This window comes from Pristiophorus japonicus, unplaced genomic scaffold, assembly GCF_044704955.1.
Source record: "Pristiophorus japonicus isolate sPriJap1 unplaced genomic scaffold, sPriJap1.hap1 HAP1_SCAFFOLD_58, whole genome shotgun sequence".
Taxonomy (NCBI): domain Eukaryota; kingdom Metazoa; phylum Chordata; class Chondrichthyes; family Pristiophoridae; genus Pristiophorus; species Pristiophorus japonicus.
The window spans coordinates 2359536-2376923 of record NW_027254488.1 but is presented as its reverse complement, the minus strand read 5'-3'; the positions used below and the strand labels follow the sequence as shown (position 1 = coordinate 2376923).

General features: G+C 46.6%; 1 non-coding gene across 1 annotated transcript; it reads left to right on the top strand.

Moving 5' to 3' along the window:
* The first annotated feature begins 2157 nt into the window (after positions 1-2157).
* Positions 2158-2231, top strand: trnan-guu (transfer RNA asparagine (anticodon GUU)). Its single transcript has one exon. It is a non-coding gene; the product is annotated as a tRNA-Asn (tRNA).
* Positions 2232-17388: the final 15157 nt, after the last annotated feature.

Genomic DNA, 17388 nt, shown 5'->3' with positions numbered 1-17388 from the left:
GCCATCAGCCCAATGCATGGGTGGGATGGCCCATCAATGACTAAGTACCCGTGCTTAGAAACAAAGGGGTTTTAAAGATTGGCGGGAAAGATAGGGGTAGCAAGACTCCCAGAAAGACAGGGTCCTTTCCACTTTATATTTAGCTTGGAGCTTGGTGTGAAGCTTGGAGCTTGCAGCTTGTAACTTATGTCTAGAGACAGCCCCCTCTCCCTCTTGCTCTCGCTCCACCGATCGATGTACCAGAGGAAGGGGCCGCAGTACTGCAGAAGAAGCCACCGAGACTGAAGACCAGGCAGCGACTTCCCACAGCTGAGCTGAGCAAGGAAACGGGCTGCGTGTGGTGGTGAACATGGTCGCGAGTGTCCCAAGCCAGTAACCAGATATCCCAGGCCAGCTGGGTAAGGGCTCAGGGTTTTCTCAGAAGTGAAGCTTTTCAGGGCTATTCTGGGGAGGGTAATTCATTGGTAGGGGTGGGGTTAGAATCCACCAGGGAATTACTGCGTGTTACTAGGTTCATTTCTGTACTGTATGTATGTTGTTTGTAACCGGGATTTTATTCTCCACAGAGACATTTCGTTTAGCAGTGCATGTTTTAGCCAGTGTATGTTACACCAAATAAATATACTATGATTTATCACCGAAGCATCCCTTTCCGTGACTCATTTAATTTACACTCTGAATAATAATTCCCGGATCTAGAACTTTCGTAAGGTGGGGGCGATTGAAACCGTCCGTCTGGCAATTGGGCGAGGATCACAAACACTTACAATATTTACGAAAGGATATACTTGCTTTGGAGGCAGTTCAGAGAAGGTTCACTGGGTTGACTCCGGAGATGAGTGGTTGACTTATGAGAAAATGTTGAGTAGGTTGGGCCTCTACTCATTGGAATTCAGAAGAATGAGAGGTGATCTTATCGAAACGTATAAGGTAATGAGGGAGCTTGATAAGGTGGATGCAGAGAGGATGGTTCCACTGATAGGGGAGACTAGAACTAGGGGGCATCATCTCAGAATAAAGGGCCGCCCATTTAAATCTATGATGAGGAGGAATTTCTTCTCTCAGAGGGTTGTAAATCTGCCGAACTCACTGCCTCAGAGAGCTGAGAAAGCCATGACATTAAATAAATTTAAGGCAGAGATAGCTTCTTAACTGATAAGGGAATAAGGCTTATGGGGAAGTGGCAGGGATGTGTCCATGATCGGATCAGCCATGATCATATTAAATGGCGGAGCATGCTCGAGGGGCCATATGGCCTACTACTGCTCCTAGTTCTTAAGTTCTTATGTTCTGAATAGCGACACACACAAAAATGCTTTGATCATGGTTACACCTTATCTTCACGTTTGTCAAACAGTTGGCTCGTTGGTCTCGGGCTATCATTCTTCCTTCGGAGTTGTTCATTGAAATTTACGAGGGATCCCAGAGGAGCCCTGATATTGCTCGCATATTTTGAAATTGCATCGACATTTTGCAAAGAAGGACGTCCATTTCTGCAGTGCCTTTCAGGAACTCATGTCACCCCAAAGCGCTTTAAGGCCGTTGAGTTATGTTTGAAGTGTTGTAGTTTGGCAAAAGATGCACCCAGATCACCAAACATGAACCTCAAATCTTTGCAAAGGAGTTTGGTGCAAATAATCAGGCGTCTCAGGGACTTGGACTTTCTTTGAATAAGTTCTGCTTGTTCCCGCATTCAAGCTTGAAACAGCAACTGGGCTTCCATTTTACGGGAGGTTTGGGGTTGATGTGTGTCGCTTTCAATCTTTGAAATTTCACCAAGCAAAGAAACGGTGAATCCAACTGTCCCTGTTAGCATTTAGTTCCTGTTTAATCACAGGAATATCCACAGTCAGGAGCTGAAAAGGAATTCAAACCTTACACCGGCTTCGGGACAATCAGAATACTTTGTCACAGACAAGGCACCGGAAGGCTGGAAGGTAGATCACACCGGTTGCGGGAGAGCTGGTTGGCGGTGACATGGAAGTGTCTGCAGTGTGCGGGACCAGACTGTTTCCACTCATCCACAATGAATGTCCCTCGATTTATTTGTGAAAAGTACCACTGAGAGTGGACAAGTTCCATCCCGGCCAGAGCAATCTGAAGCTTTAGCTGTCTGACACCCTGGTTTGGGATGCCTTGAACGTTATACTCCCATCAGTCTCTGTGGCGCAATGGGTTAGCGCGTTCGGCTGTTAACTGAAAGGTTGGTGGTTCGAGCCCACCCAGAGACGCAGTGTTTAACTGTTTTTCCCCGAGTATTCGGTGCCACACAGTCCCAGGTTGTCATTGTGTGTTTTGGCTGCACGAATCTATTTCGCAAATGTTGCCAGCTGTGCTATTATCCAATTAGTTCCCACTCCAATATTTTATGAGCATTCAGTTCAAGTGAAACGATAACAATTTTTTACATGGATCATGTTCCTCCATCCAGCCCATTGAAATAAATTATGTTATTGGGTTTAAAGAAACTGGTGGAAATTGATTCTATTGATACATAGAAAGAACTGGAACTACGGTCTCAAGTGCTCCTCCTATCCAGAATCGGCACACACACAATCAATGGTTTTACAACTGAGTCATAAACACTTACAATTTTAAACCATTCTCATACAGCCTGTAAATGAGATAGGGATAAAACTTCATCACATGTAAAGAGAAAATGAATGATTGAAGATACCACTGTTCCTCAGTAATGATATTATTATTTATTTCATTCTGAAGAAGGTTATCGGCTAATTAACGGTGATTAAAATAATTCTTACTTTTGCACGTTGGCTGCATGTCGTCAATTTAATAGGTTTTGAATTTAAAAATGGTGTTATAAAATTTATCACCGAGACCTGGAATCAAAGCTGTTTTTGGTGGCATAAGATGATTTCAAAGAATCACGTGGCGTTAAATTCACATCATGGTTACGATTTGTTTCGGTGTGAAACAAGTGGATTAAAAAGGACAATAATGTTAAATACAGAGTAAAGCTACCACTACACAGTCACATCAAAGCCTCCCAGGGCAGGTACAGTACGCGTTAGACACAGAGTAAAGCTTCCTCTACATTGTCCCATCAATCTCTCGCAGGACAGGTACAGCACGTGTTAGATACAGAGTAATGCTCCCTCTACACTGTCCCATCAATCTCTCCCAGGACAGATCCAGCACGGGGTTAGATACAGAGTAAAGCTCCCTCTACACTATCCCATCAATCTCTCCCAGGTCAGGTACAGCACGGGGTTAGATACAGAGTGAAGCTCCCGCTACACTGTCCCATCAATCTCTCCGAGGGCAGGTACAGTACGCGTTAGACACAGAGTAAAGCTCCCTCTACATTGTCCCATCAATCTCTCCCAGGACAGATCCAGCACGGGGTTAGATACAGTGTAAAGCTCCCTCTACACTGTCCCATCAATCTCTCCCAGGGCAGGTACAGCACGGGGTTAGATACAGAGTGAAGCTCCCTCTACACTGTCCCATCAATCTCTCCCAGGGCAGGTACAGCACGGGGTTAGATACAGAGTAAAGCTCCCTCTACACTTTCCCATCAATCTCTCCCAGGGCTGGTACAGCATGGGTTATGTTAGCACAAATCTTTTTCTGGAAGAATCACTCGACATTCGGGGTCGGTTCCAATCCCAAAATGGCCTTTATTACACAGGCGGGGAGAGAGCCTCTGGTCCAACTCCAGGCATTCCACTCCACCGAACAAAGAAATTCATCGATATTTATATGTTTTACAACAGTTCATTACAATTACTTAGCCCATGTCAGCTGGACACAATCCAATCATAAGGACTATAAATTACAAATCGATTCCACTGGGACAATGGAATTGGCCCCCAGGCAGCAGGGGACTGTGTGATCACCTCATGTTTTAGCTGGGGCTTATTCATGGCCTCGTGAGATTCTCCAGATCCCCTTATCTCTACTGTCCTTGGGTTCTGTCTGCACCTTAACCTCCTTATCCTTATACAGTCACAGGAATTTCTTTGTTCAGTATTCTGCTGGGACATCTTGTCTGTGGTTTGTTGATTAAGGATGTTCTGCTGAGCTCGCTCTTTCCAGTGTTCCTGTACACGGAACTGCAGTGTCATCAACTACCCAAAAATGTATTCAAGCTAACTGTTAGCTGAATTCCCCTAGTGCTTTGCAGAATCCCTGGCAGCCATTTTGTATCTGGCTACCATTTTACACATACATATATGCATACATATATTCAGCAGGTGCCTTTGCCTTTGCCCTATAACAATTCCCCATTTCTGTAATGGACTAATCCTAGTCTCCTTTAACAGACAACATAATTTGTTACACGACTTATATTTTTATGTACCACCCGGTACTTCCTGTCACAACGTGCTGGCCAGTCACGTGGTTCAGACGTCCCAGTTGCTCAGATCAAATTGATATAGTTCAGATTCCCCTGTCCCTCTGCTGGACAAGTCACTTTATTTACTTGAGCCCTTGTTCTGATACTCCTTTGTCGTGCATAATGCCTGCAGGATCGACAGGCCATGACTCTCCATGTTAGTGCTAAGACCAGCTGTATCCCTACCAGTATGTGTGATATTATTCCAATCCAGGGGTGGATGTTTACGTTCATGCCCCAGTCCCAGACCCTCCTCCACCAACTCTGGTTTTGTAACTCTTGGTCAGTATCCTTCTCCAGTATTTCAATCTTTGTCTGTAGTTGGTGGTAGAGTCTGACACACTGGCCTACTCTGAGTCTTAGTCCCCTTAATACTGCAAATAAATGTGGGATAGGGGCCTGCTCTGGCTCGTCATAATCCTGCAGGTGATCGTGGAGCTGATCGATGGCGTTAATCATTTTGGGCCTCGGTGTCTAACCTGGATAATGCGGGCTTGTCCTATTGTGAGGTCGTATGGCTGTGAAGCAAAAGTTTGGTTGCGAGATCTGGCATTGTAAGCCATTGTACCGATATGAATGTGCCGTGGTAGAGACACAGTATTTCCCTTTGCCCCCGTAACCTGTTCTGGAAAAATGTGTGGGGGCAGGTACTATTTCCAATACACATCCATCGGTTGGATTAAATCCACATTCGACTAGTTCTCCCTGTCCCACCGGGTGAGGGCACACCGTAATGTCACCCGTCTGCTTGCATCCCGTCAGGGAGATCCCATAGAGTGTGTTGTCCCTGCGGACAGCAGGGGCTGCGGTCAGATAGTAATGGAGGGAGGTGTTTTCCCGTATGATCCCGATATTCTACAGTTGATAAAGGGGAAACGGTCCTGAATCTTGTGTGACTATCGGTATCATCAGGGCTATTCCCACTCCGGCAGCTTTGCTCATTCGGCAGTTTGGGATCACTGGGCATACTCTGGTTAGTCCCTTCAGAGTGCAATTACCCATTGTCCCCTTCAGTTTGGCCAACTGAGCCAGATGTGGGCTGTCTATCCAGTCTGGATATGATCGTGGTTGTGCCGTATCTGTCCCACCATCCATAGGCCATAAGCGTGAGAGAGTTGTCCCTGTCTCAGTTTTGCGGTATCTTCTCTCTCTCTGTCGAAAAGGTGATTGATTGTTTTTGTCTGAGCTTCCAGGACCGAGAGGCCATCCAATTGGATTTCTGCACCTCTCTTCCAAGTTCGGATTGACCTTCCTGAGTCTGCTCTGCCGTTCTAATAATCCCTTCATCACCCCTTTAAGCTGCTCCACCCTTTCATTTAGCCTTTGTATGTCCAGTGAGTTTACTGTGGAGGTTTCGGCATTAAAACCGGTCGCAACATCATTAACTATTTCCCTCTTCGTCCTATGAACTGGCTCCTGTCCTCGGAATCTACTGGCACCCATGGTATCGGCAGCCTGCTGCATTACAACTTTACTTAATACATTATACATATTTCTTGCTTGTTCTGTACAATATTCCGGCATCTGTATACCTGAGATATTGATCAGGACAGGCACAATTTTATGCTTGACATTATCATACAATAGTTCACCCTCGTTGGACAGCACAATCCCATTTTCCGGTCCCCTTGTAATTGTTGGACATGGCAATTCCATGGGCAGTGTGGTGCTTCTTATGGGACGCGGTGTCGGAGGGGGTGAGAAGCATACATACAACGATATTGCGGCAGCCTCTACCTCCTCATAGTATCCACACAGCCCCACCCCCTCTTTGTGGGTGACTAACGGTTGTGGCTGGGCAGGAGGCGCGCAAATTATTCCAAAGGTACATTCATCGGGCCCCCCCGGCCTCCCTTCGTCTAATGCAACTGCTCCTTGTACCCGTGGAGCATCGCACACATACTCTATTCTTATCCGGATTCATTTGCAGCCACGCGTTAAAATCAGTTCTGTCCTTGCTCCAGTCCTTGGCTGCTGGAATGCATATTCCGCCAGTCAAAGTAAACAAAACCCCATAGTTGATGCAGTTATGTCTTTCTTGCGTGTGCTGCATCTCTCATAGTCCGTCTGTATTATCCAGCGCTTGTGTGGGCCTCAAGGTTCCCAATATCATGAGTCCCCAGAGTCGAAGTCACCACTGCGGTCCCATCTCGGTGATGGTTTTATCTGCAAATTTTAAACAGATAGCCTGGTCGTCACCAGGTGTTAGGTTCTGGTCTACTTGTGTCGCGGTCACTCTGTGGAATCGGAGGTAAGGGTTTGGTTATCCATATTCTTTATAGACGTAACACCTCGATCACTTCATGTCTCTGTCTGGGCTGCAGTCGGTTTTGTATTTGAGCCTGCTGTGCTCGAGCCTGCACGATGACCCATCTAAATATTATCCAAACTCTAATCAACACCAATGCCACCACTATTCCTCCAAACATCGCAGTCTGCTTTACTGTTAGTTTGGGTTTGTGGACTACACCGACCCACCGTGGGGTACATTGGCTCGATTGCCACAGGTGATGGTGCTTTGGCTGCACACTGAACTATCCGTCTGGTCCTGTTTTTTAAAATCTCTTCCAGCTTATTTATCTTCGCTTTTAACTCTTGACCAGCTAGTTCTGTTTTATTTTTATTCTGACTATCCCACCATTTCCACTGTCTGTCAGGTGAGTCTTCTTCATTTTAGTAAGAAATTCAAATTAATAAGGTCCAGTGTAAAACAGCTGTCAATGGAAAGGGTTAACTCCTTTACAGGTTTGTAAGAAGGCCTGATGTCATTACCTGACTTCGTGTAATCATCCAAATCTTTGTGCCTTCAAAACTTGCTTAGAAATTAGGAATCCGTTAAAACAGCAGAAATCATTCGTAAAGTGGTCACAATAAAAATATTCTCATCGGGAATGACAGCATTTTAGATTAAACTCCAATTTTTTTGCTTAACATCTAATTCAAGTACTTGCCAAAGATTTTTGTTGAAATAAGAACACACATTTTTAATAGCTATTTTGTTTACTGAAATCCAATGTTCACACAAGCTGTTAACATGCCAACATTTCGTGTTTTTTTAACAGTCCCGTTCAATGGGCAAATCTTGTGTTTTATTTCTCTCTCTGCTGAGTTCGCATAGCTTAGATCTTTTCTCCTTGTTATTTTCAAAACCCTCCTGCTTGTTTAGACTGTTCGGGACTTTTCTTGATTAATAACGTCTATTCTGGAAATCTTTTCAAACTGCAGTGAAACTTTCTCGTAATTTAAAATCATTATCAATGGAGAGAGTCTTTTACCTCCTCCAATTTTTTTTTCCTTTTCCCAAATTAAACCAATATCTTTTTCACAGCCAATATCAACTAGGTTTTAATAAGTTATAGAAACATAGAAACATAGAAAAATAGGTGCAGCAGTAGGCCATTCGGCCCTTCTAGTCTGCACTGCCATTCAATGAGTTCATGGCTGAACATGCAACTTCAGTACCCCCTTCCTGCTTTCTCGCCATATCCCTTGAACCCCCTAGTAGTGAGGACTTCATCTAACTCCTTTTTGAATATATTTAGTGAATTCGCCTCAACAACTTTCTGTGGTAGAGAATTCCACAGGTTCACCACTCTCTGGGTGAAGAAGTTTCTCATCATCTCGGTCCTAAATTGCTAACCCCTTATCCTTAGACTGTGACCCCTGGTTCTGGACTTCCCCAACATTGTGAACATTCTTCCTGCATCTAAACTGTCTAAACCCGTCAGAATTTTAAACGTTTCTATGAGGTCCCCTCTCATTCTTCTGAACTCCAGTGAATACAAGCCCAGTTGATCCAGTCTTTCTTGATAGGTCAGTCCCGCCATCCCGGGAATCAGTCTGGTGAACCTTCGCTGCACTCCCTCAATAGCAAGAATGTCCTTCCTCAAGTTAGGAGACCAAAACTGTACGCAATACTCCAGGTGTGGCCTCACCAAGGCCCTGTACAACTGCAGCAACACCTCCCTGCCCCTGTACTCAAATCCCCTCGCTATGAAGGCCAACATTCCATTTGCTTTCTTAGCCACCTGCTGTACCTGCATGCCAAAATTCAATGACTGATGTACCATGACACCCAGGTCTCGTTGCCCCTCTCCTTTTCCTAATCTGTCACCATTCAGATAATAGTCTGTCTCTGCTTTTACCACCAAAGTGGATAGCCTCACATTTATCCACATTATACTTCATCTGCCATGCATTTGCCCACTCACCTAACCTATCCAAGTCGCTCTGCAGCCTCATAGCATCCTCCTCGCAGCTCACACTGCCACCCAACTTAGTGTCATCCGCAAATTTGGAGATACTACATTTAATCCCCTCGTCTAAATCATTAATGCATAGTGTAAACAGCTGGGGCCCCAGCACAGAACCTTGAGGTACCCCACTAGTAATTGCCTGCCATTCTGAAAAGTGCCCATTTACTCCTACTCTTTGCTTCCTGTCTGACAACCCATTCTCAATTCATGTCAGCACACTACACCCAATCCCATGTGCTTTAACTTTGCACATTAATCTTTTGTGTGGGACCTTGTCGAAAGCCTTCTGAAAGTCCAAATATACCACATTAACTGGTTCTCCCGTGTCCACTCTACTGGAAACATCCTCAAAAAATTCCAGAAGATTTGTCAAGCATGATTTCCCGTTCACAAATCCATGCTGACTTGGACCTATCATGTCACCTCTTTCCAAATGCGCTGCTATGACATCCTTAATAATTGATTCCATCATTTTACCCACTACTGAGGTCAGGGTGACCGCTCTATAATTCCCTGTTTTTTCTCTCCCTCCTTTTTTAAAAAGTGGGGTTACATTGGCTACACTCCACTCGATAGGGATTGATCCAGAGTCAATGGAATGTTGGAAAATGACTGTCAATGCATCCGCTATTTCCAAGTCCACCTCCTTAAGTACTCTGGGATGCAGTCCATCAGGCCCTGGGGATTTATGGGCCTTCAATTCCATCAATTTCCCCAACACAAACTTATACAATTCTTAAAACGCATTTAAGCAATTCCCGCAGTGCCCCACGCCTCCTTAACGACTACCTACCACCGTTTTGTCTGTCGCTCCGACCCTGTTCACAGATTTGGTTTCCTTTGGTCGCTGTGCACCGCCTGGTCTCCGGGGTATATTTTCAAATCACACGACTGGGTCCAGGAGATGTCGCTCAGTATCACGATCCCACGGTATAAGTGTGTGACCTACGCCAACTTAGTTCCTGGCCGTCACGTGGGACAAAAGTCCTCTTAATTCATGCTCAGGCTAGGCGTTTGAGATATTAGACCATCTCCTCGTGTCGGTCAACCGGGCTCCACCTTCCGCACCCTTTATAATTAAAATTTTTTGATACACACCCAGGTTTTGCCAAGGACTTCCAGCGACTCCGCGAAATCCTGTTCATGACGCCACTGTCAGCGCAAATTTTTTCATGGAAGAATCACTCGACACTCGGGGTCGGTTCCAATGCAAAAACGGCCTTTATTACGCCGGAAAGGAGAGAGCCTCTGGTCCAACTCCAGGCACTCTACTCCGCCGAACAAAAAAATTCATCGATATTTATATGTTTTACAATCGTTCATTCTAGTTACTCAGCCCACTTTGGCTGGACATAATCCAATCATAATGATTATAGATTACATATAGGTTTAAATGGGCCAATAGAATTAACCCCGGTACATCAGGGGGCTGCATGATCAGTTCATGACAGTTGGGGGCTGATTCATATCGGTGTGATGTTTTCCAGACCTCCCTTATCTTCGTTAATCATTTGTTCCACCGGTGCCTAGCTCCTTATCTCCGTGGTTGCTAGGCACCCCATCTGGGGGTCACTGACTTGACGACATTCCGTACTAGGTACCACAGTGTTCTGTATACTATCTTGCCTCAAGTTGTTGATTAAAGACATTCCTGGTACCAGGCTCTGCAGAGTCAGCGCTCAGTCAGCAGTTTTAGCGAACTTGGCTTACCGAGTCCCCATCATGCTTTGCTAAGCCCCCTGGCAGCCATTTTATATTTGGCTAACATTTTAAACATACATACATTTATATATTCAGCAGGTGCCTTTGCCTTCCTACAACAGTGTCTTTCAATTTGTTTATTCACCCTTTTTGCCTGCTTGTTTCCTCTCTCTTTCAAACTCACTTTCTTTATTTTTGCTTTCTAATTCCAGCATTACTTCCCTCCCTACTGAATCTATTCTCAGGTTCCCATCCCGTTGCCAAACTAGTTTAAACCTTCCCCAACAGCACGAACAAACCACCCCGCGAGGATATTGGTCCCGGCTCTGTTTAGGTGCAAACTGTGCGGCTTGTACAGGTTCCACCTCGCCCAAAAGTGGTCCCGATGCCTCAGGAAACTAAAGCCCTCCTACCTGCACCATCTCTCCAGCCACGTATTCACCTGCTCTATCCTCCTATTTCTGTACTCACTCGCTCGTGGCACCGAGTGTAATCCGGAGATTACTACCTTTGAGGTCCTGCTTTTTAATCTCTCTCCTAGCTCCCTAAACTCTGCCTGCAGGACCTCATCTCTCTTGCTACCCATGTCATTGGTCCTGATATGGACCACGATCTCTGGCTGTTCACCCTCTCCCCCGAGAATGGAGGTGATGGTGTTCCCATGCGCCTGCTGCCCTTGTCCTTCTCGGCGGTAGAGGTCGCGGATTTGGGAGTAGCTGCTGAAGAAGCCTTGGTGAGTTGCTGCAGTGCATCTTGTAGATGGTACAGACTGCAGCCACGGTGCACCGGTGGTGGAGGGAGTGAATGTTGGAGGTGGTGGATGGGGTGCCCAATAAGTGGGCTGCTTTTTCCTGGATGGTGTCGAGCTTCTCGAGTATTGTTGGAACCGCACTCATCCAGGCAAGTGGAGAGTATTCCATCAGACTCCTGACTTGTGCCTTGTAGATGGTGGAAAGGCTTTGGGGAGTCAGGAGTTGAGACACTCACCGCAGAATACCCAGCCTCTGACCTGCTCTTGTTGCCACAGTATTTATGTGACTGGTCCAGTTAAGTTTCTGGTCAATGGTGACCCCCAGGATGTTGATGGTGGGGGATTCGGCAATGATAATGCCGTTGATAGTCGAGCCTGCTTAAGTTGCATGTTCCTGTCGCTGATTGCTGACAGGCGACTGTTGGCTCCGCCCCGTGGGTTTACCTCGAACTTCAAACCACGAAATCGGTTCTCCTGAATTCCAAGGTGTGTACGGAAATCAATCATCAAATGCCCTTTCATTAACCACAGGGGTTCCGGCAATTTTCTGATCACAAAGCGCTTTCAGTCCTTGTCCTTGTCCAGAAAATTGCAAACGTGGAAATTCGGAAGTTTTTGACTTTGAAAGGAGAACATTGTTGTTTTGTGCAGCTCCGGTCAGAGAAATGTTTGTGAAAGGAACTTTTTGCAGAGAGAGGGATTGAGCATTTCAGCTTGTTGCTGAACACTTCTCTCTGGGCACTGAGCTGAGCAGCAGCTTGCGAAGTGCAGTGGTGATCACGTTCTCCTCACATGTGAAAAGTCCGCAGCTCGATCACGGACAGAAACATTGTTGTTGAAACAAAAACATGTCTGCAATAAAATTGAACAAAAGCATTCCAGGGTACATTGACGCATGAGCAAACTACCTCAGGCCTGGGCCAAAGCTCCCTGTACACCGAGTACAGGCTGAGGAAAACCCCAGGGAAGAGGATATCCCGGTCACTGGGCCTTCCAGCTGCACTGAACAAGTGCCCGGTCTGAAACTTTCCAGAGTAATAATTTGTAACAAATACATCCAACCGTTAGGATGGCCGAGCGCTCTAAGGCACTGCTCAGGTCACAGTCTTCTCTGAAGGCATGGGTTTAAATCCCACTCCGAACATTCATTGTGTTTAATTTCAAAATCATTTGTTTTGACACCACTCTGAAGGGCTTTGGGACATCCATCTAACTTCATAAAATTACTTCACTTCAATTACAAACGGTGATATCAAATTTACTTCACAAACCAGGAATCGATCCCAGGTGGCTGTACCACGTTCCTTTCGCGACAGCCACCTGGGATCGATTCCTGGTTTGTGAAGGTGCCTTCTAAATATCTCGCACTGCTAATTTAAAAACACAGTTATAATTTGTTTCGGTGCAAAAGAAGGCAGGCTCGAAGGGCTAAATGGTAGACTCCTGCTCCTGGTTCTTGTGTTCTTATGCAGATCACAGAACAAATGATTAAATTATCAACTCTCCCTCAGTTCGCATTCGTTTTATTGTGCAAAGAAGATCATGGGTTCATTAAAGATGTTTTCCCGTGAAAGCAACATAAAGTTTAAAGAAAATAATTCGCCCAACTCGAGCCCACGACCCTGAGATCATGAATCTCATGCTCTACCGACTGAGCTAGCCGGGCTGCTCAACATCTACCCTGTCAATCCCCTTCAGAATATTGTCCGTTTCAATGAGATCACCTCTCATTCTTCTAAACTCCAGAGAGTATCGGCATATTCTACACAATCTCTCACCATAGGACAGTCCTCTCATCCCAGGAATCAATCTGGTGAACCTCTGTTCTACCACCTCCCAGGCAAGTGTATCCTTCCTCAGATAAGGAGAACAAAACTGTGCGCAGTAGTCCAGGTGTGGTCTCACCAAGGCCCTGTGCAATTGTAGCAAGATTTCCTTACTCTTGTACTATGGGCTATATATTAGGTATTATGGGCCGAAAAACCTGTTTTTCTGCTGATTCTCCCGTTGTATAAAAAGTTATTAAAATTCGGCCGTCGCTCAGCAAACATATTTGTATTTCCTTCAGTGTGCAACACATGTGGGTGGATTAATGATGATTGAAACAATTATTGTCACAGTCTCTCACAGACTTGAATTATTTTTGACAACTTGCTCTGTAAAAATGCTTTCCCTGACTAATGGACTAAGGTCACCACAGTTCAAGTACAATACCTTACCTCATGGAGTCATTACTAGAGTGCTTACAAACACAATAACTGGTGACGAGAATACGAATTTCCACGCGACAATGGCTAACCTTGGCACGTTTGAACAATTCGCCGATGGGGAAGATTGGGAGGCCTTTGTGGAAAGGCTTGAACACTTCTTTATTGCGAACGACCTGGCGGGAGACGACCCTACCTCGCTGGCTGATAAGTGCTGAGCTATCCTGCTCAGCAGTTGTGGGCCCACCGTCTATGGCCTTGTCAGGGATTTGCTAGTCCCAGAGAAGACAACAACATATGTGGAGCTCATAACGCTGATACAGGAACAGCTCAAACCTAAAGAGAGCATCCTCACAGCTGGACACCAGTTCTATACCCACCGGTGGCCCGACGCCAAGAAATCGCAAAATATGCTGCAAACCTGAGACGATTGGCTGCACCATGTGATTTTAGCGATAACCTCACCAAAGCACTAAGGGACATCTTTGTTATTGGAATCGGCCACGAGGGCCTTCTCCACAGGCTGCTCTCTGCGGACACCACGGTCACCCTACACAAAGCAATTAACGTGAGCCAGGCATTCATGATCTCGGCCTGAATCTCCAAGTGGATGTCTCACCCCCAGAACTCTAACCCGGCAAGTACTGTGAACCGACTGGTGCCTTTTAGAGGCAGGGCTGCTGCTAGCAGTCTCTCTCAGGGAAGAGAGAAGAGAACCCTGAGTCCCGCAATCCTGAGTCCACCACATGGGGCCAACCGGCCAACCCCATGCTGGCGCTGTGGAGGAAATCACAGGGCCCACCAGTGCCGCGAAAAAGACTATACTTGCAAAGGCTGTAACATGAAGGGCCACCTCCAGCGAATATGCAAGAGAAATTGTACTCACCGAGTCGATGATGAGTTGGCTGATCATCCGGAGTCCAGCGACGATGAGGTGTACGGAGTGTTTACCTGCACCGCCAAGAGTTCCCCGGTGAAAATGGAAGTTGAAATCAACTATGTTCCAGTCACGATGGAGGTGGACACAGGGACGATCCAGTCACTGATGAATCAGGCAGCCTTTGAGAAACTCGGGGACAATCCAATCGAACGACCTAAAATGATCCCGATCGAAGTGAAACTGCTCACCTACACAAACGATACATCCCAGTCGTTGGCAGCGTGGATGTCCAGGTGTCCCATGGCGGGGAGATGCACAGGTTACCTTTGTGGATCATTGCTGGTGATGGTCCAAAGGTATGAGGAAGAAGGTGGATGAAAAAGATCACTTGGAGCTGGGAAAGCTCCAACCTCCAGCGATCGACGTCCTCCGCGGCCCCGAAGTTGGATCCAGCACAACACCTGAAAAACCAACCGCCCAACTCGATTGTGAGGCGACGACACAGACCGCTCAACCCAACGGCGAGATGATCCAGCCCAAACAACCAGACCTCACCTTCCAGGCTCCAGTGGCAGGACTCCAGAGGAAGAAAATTCACGCAGAAGGTAACTTCCCGGCTTCCGTGGCAGAACCTGGGGAGAAAAGCATCACCGCAGCCTACCCCATGGAGAGAAAGAAGATGGCGTCCAAACCACGAGGTGAAGCGCCTGAAGTCAAGATGGCGGCAGCCAAACCAAAAGGGAGCAACACGTGATGCAAAGCGGCGAAATGAATTGGGGTAAAGTTTGCAAGACCCTCTAAAAGGGGACCGGCAACCCATCACAATTAAAGGGACAGTTCCACTCTTGAGTGGGCAAATGCATGGCAGATGAAGTATAATGTGGATAAATGTGAGGTTATCCACTTTGGTGGTAAAAACAGAGAGACAGACTATTATCTGAATGGTGACAGATTAGGAAAAGGGGCGGTGCAACGAGACCTGGGAGTCATGGTACATCAGTCATTGAAGGTTGGCATGCAGGTACTGCAGGCGGTTAAGAAAGCAAATGGCATGTTGGCCTTCAGAGCGAGGTTATTTGAGTACAGGGGCAGGGAGGTGTTGCTACAGTTGTACAGGGCCTTGGTGAGGCCATACCTGGAGTATTGTGTACAGTTTTGGTCTCCTAACTTGAGGAAGGACATTCTTGCTATTGAGGGAGTGCAGCGAAGGTTCACCAGACTGATTCCCGGAATGGTGGGACTGACCTATCAAGAAAGACTGGATCAACTGGGCTTGTATTCACTGGAGTTCAGAAGAATGAGAGGGGACCTCATAGAAACGTTTAAAATTGTGATGGGTTTAGACAAGTTGGATGCAGGAAGAATGTTCCCAATGTTGGGGAAGTCTAGAATCAGGGGTCACAGTCTAAGGATAAGGGGTAAGCCATTTAGGACCGAGATGAGGAGATACTTCTTCACCCAGAGAGTGGTGAACCTGTGGAATTATCTACCACAGAAAGTAGTTGAGGCCAATTCACTAAATATATTCAAAAGGGAGAAGATGAAGTCCTTACTACTTGGGGGATCAAGGGGTGTGGCAAAAAAGCAGGAAGGGGGTACTGAATTTGCATGTTCAGCCATGAACTCATTGAATGGCGTTGCAGGCTAGAAGGGCCGAATGGCCTACTCCTGCACCTATTTTCTATGTTTCTATGTTTCTATGTTTTTACAGCGATGATGGTGATACATATGTAAAAGATGTAACTGACAATTTCAAGTTGGTAAATGTAACTAATCATGATAAGTCGGGCACTTCCGATCAGAACCAATGTATTGTTAGAGTAAACGAAGTGATGACGTGCGATGCTAGCATTTACATCTCTGCCGACAAAACCAAGGGCAACCTCCCGTCAGCACCCAGGTCCCGCGACCATGTAGCCTGCCCCTCCGGGACCAATGTGATACCCCAGGGAGTGTGGCCACACACAGAGGGAGCATACCAGCTGCAGGGCCAGTGATCAGCGGACGTCAAAGGCACCACTACCGGTACCCTGCCCCCGTTCCGCTCCACCTCTCTGGCCACCAGGGCCAGTACTGGGAGCGAGCGTATAGCACCCTCCTGCCCTCCCAACAGGACCTGGGATGACCAGGCTCCCACTATCGCTGAAGAGCAGCAGGGAGACACCGCAGCCTTCAAAGGTGGACAGGGAGGCCACACACTCCTGTGGGTCTGCTGACAACGAGGCAACGGCAAAGGGTCTGAGACTCAGCCAGGTGAGCGATCTGAGCCCACCCAGCTGGCAGGGGACACAGCGCCGACATCAGACAACCTGGACACAGTCTGGTTACTCTGGAACTAGTGTCCTCACCCACCTGCACCTACACAACCCAGGGGCAAGACTGTGACACCACGTATGTACCTTACCTGTAAAATGTACTTGTTCCACTACTGCAGAACCCAAACAGTGATGTAACTAATCCGATGTTTTTTTGTTCTTTCTGTCTGTACAGGTCTGCACATGCAGGTGTTGAGCCACACACAGGGTCTATGTATGGGGCGGGGGAAAGGATGTATGTAGCCATGGACACACATGGATCACACCCAGAACCCACACAACCCCCACTGCAACCTCCAACCATCCAATGCTGACCATTTCCCAATGTCGTGGCAATAAGGACTTGGGGGTCCACAGGGAGAAAACCAAGCCAAAGCATAGACAAGGTGCAAGGGCTTTGGGCACTCAAGTCTCGGGCCAGAGCACACAATGCAAAGGCAAGTGGCACAAGACTTAGGGGAGAGTGATGTTGTGTCTGTATAATATAAGTATACTCCCTGTACACTCAATGTACAGTTACATAAGACTACTGGATGTACCTTCACACTGTATACACTATGCCTGTACCACCAGAGGGTGCAACTGGTGGAGACCTCGGGATCACCGGTACACGACAGGTAACCAGGTATAAAACGGAGCTCACCATACTGTACCCTCACTCAGGAGCTGCAATAAATGGACTAAGGTCACCACAGTTCAAGTACAATACCTTGCCTCATGGAGTCATTACTTGAGTGCTTACAGACACAATAGAAAGAGATTAAACATTAAATTGTAGGACATTGAGAATTGTAGAGGAACAAAGCGACCTGGGAGTGCATGTCCACAGATCCCTTAAGGTAGCAGGCAAGGTGGATTAGCTGGTTAAGAAGACATACAGAATGCTGGCCTTTATTAGCCGAGGCCTAGAATAAGAGA